The sequence below is a fragment of the Lolium rigidum genome, chromosome 5 (genome assembly GCF_022539505.1).
Source record: "Lolium rigidum isolate FL_2022 chromosome 5, APGP_CSIRO_Lrig_0.1, whole genome shotgun sequence".
Classification (NCBI taxonomy): domain Eukaryota; kingdom Viridiplantae; phylum Streptophyta; class Magnoliopsida; order Poales; family Poaceae; genus Lolium; species Lolium rigidum.
The window spans coordinates 106,426,129-106,428,684 of record NC_061512.1 but is presented as its reverse complement, the minus strand read 5'-3'; positions in this window follow the sequence as shown (position 1 = coordinate 106,428,684).

The following is a 2,556-nucleotide window of genomic DNA, read 5'->3' as shown; positions in this document are numbered from 1 at the left end:
CACGTTCACTCCTTCAACTGCTTCCCCGAAAAATAGGAGGAAGAGGGAGGAGCTCGAAGATTCCGGCACCTCCAAGGCGGTGAAATCTCCTGTTAAGGAGACTTCTCCCGAAAGAGAGGAGAAAACCTTCAACCCTTACGACGAAGCTCTTGTTAGCTCGTAAGTTCACATCATCTTTTGTATTTTTGCTATATTGCTTTTTCTACATATCTTCATACTATATTTTGCTGCATAGTGGCGACGAAGAAGAGGACCCCATTGTTAATGTGACTGCTCATACGAGCACGTCACATACCTTGGTGCTTTCCGAGACTCGCCCCGCTACCGAAGAAACCTCGCCTCCCCAGCGAGATACAGGGGACTTGATTCCTCCCGGCAGCCCCCGTGCCTCTTCACCGAAGAGAGCAAGGATTGAACCTGTCGAAGGATCAAACCTTCTGCCTGGGAGTTCGTCGGCTCCCACTCTGGATGATGTAAGTAGCCTTACCACCTATTTTTACTGCTGTCGAACTTTTCTTCTTCTGGCTTTCTTACCCCTTTTTGTTTTCTCAGCCTCTGATGCAACAATTTATTCGTCTTGGTACTCAATTTATTGGGTACCGCGACCATGCGAATAGTTTGAAAGGTACTTCTCTTATCTCTTTCTTTGTCGAATAATTTTATCTTCGCTACCTTGTTGTAACTTTTATTGCTGTATTTTACCAGAGGCTCTCACCAAAGCCAATAAATGCGCCGATGATCTTGCTCTCGAGCTGGCCAAGAGCGAAAAAGCCCGTGAGAAAGCGGAGCTAGAATCTGCCTCCGTTGAGAGTCTTCGAAAGTGACTTCATGACGCTGAAAATGCTTTGAGTGAGCACACATCCCAACAGCTTGCTCGTGAAGCTGGTATCGCCGCTCGCTTGGAGTCGCAAAATCGCCGCTTTGTCAGTAAGTACTCATCACTTTCCTCTCATTCCCTTTAATTTTTATGTATGCTCGTCAGTAATCTGGAATTTGCTTCAGCAGGGAAAACGAGCCAAGAATATCAACTTGAAAAACCCGAAGATGATCGCCTCCTCGACGCCCTTTATGTCCTCAAAATTTATGGGGACGAGGTGCGCCAGAGCATTTCTGATGCCAAGGCAGCATTTTCGCGGCTTTTCCCCTACTTCTTCCCGAAGACAGATGAGCCCAACACTTTTGCTGCGCTTGCTAAGCGCTTCATTCCGAAGGAAGATCTTGGGCTAGCTCTTCGGCAAGAAAACCTCAAGATTGGCGTTGAAGACACCATTGCATTGGTTGCCGAGAGTCAACAGAGCATCAACTGGGCGAAGGTTGGTGACGTGAAGAATATGGAGACAAAGAAGTGGCAGTCAATGATCAAGGCTGCAAAGCCCCACTCGAAGAAGATCTTGGCCTTCCTCGGGTACAAGCCAACGCCCTCCAGTTCCGCCAAACCGGAGGTCAAGTAGATTACCCTACATGTCCTTTTTTCCTTTTCTTTCTTTTGACGCCTGTCGCAATAGATGTAGCTTGCGACAGCGTATGATTGGTTCACTAGGACCCAACCTTTTGTAAGGACCATGTACATATCTTGAAAATCAATGGAAATCTATTTTGCCTGATGATTGATGTCGAACTTTTTATTTCCAGTTGGTATTTGATAACTACACTTCAACTCCTCGTCCTTCTGATGCTTTACCTGCTTCCTCCTACTCGAAGAAAACTCCTGTTGATGATGAATTTATTGAAGATTCTTCGAGCGCGGGTCTAGCAAAAGACTTGGAAGAACTCCGTCAGCAGCTTCAATCAATGAAGAAACAAGCACTCGTAGTAATGGAACAATCCCGAAGATCATCTGAGAGGGAACAAGTTGCACGACAACAAGCACAGGATGCTATAATTGCGAAAGAGGCTGCAATTACTGAAGCTAAGCAGGCTACTTCTCGAGAAGATTTCATGCTTGAACTGTTGACTGACGCGAGCTTGGAAATGGCAGGTAAGCTTTGCAAGCTGAAACTTTTTTCAGTTGTTTTCTTCTTCTCTCTAACTGGTGTGATGTCGTTGAATAGGTCCCTTTTTGGATGCTGCTGCCGAAGATCAACGGGTAGACACAAGGTCAAATTTCCTTGTCAATCTGGCGCTCGACCATGGTTCCCTTTTTTGGGCTACCTCTGAACGCACCCGTCAAATCGTCGGATTCCAAGATCGCGCGTGCCAAATTCGTGAGTTCCTTGAATTTTGTACCAAAACGCTGTCCATGGTCTACAACTCCATGTTTCCTCGAAATGTTCAGCCGAAGACGCTTCCTGAATTAATGATCAAATTTAAGGACTCGCATCAAATTCATGGCTTTGTAAGAGCTCAACTAGTAGCTGGTGCCAGATTCGCCCTCATTATGCTTCAGATCTGCCATTCAAAACTGGATATGACCAAAGTGGTTGAGAAGGTCCACAACAAGCTGAGGCAACGACGGAGGGGTGTCGACAAGATTGACGAAATAGTTACGCCAGTGGCTGAAGAAATAATCGGTGACCTTCTTCGAATGGATGCCGACTTTTTTGCAGACGGCCATTA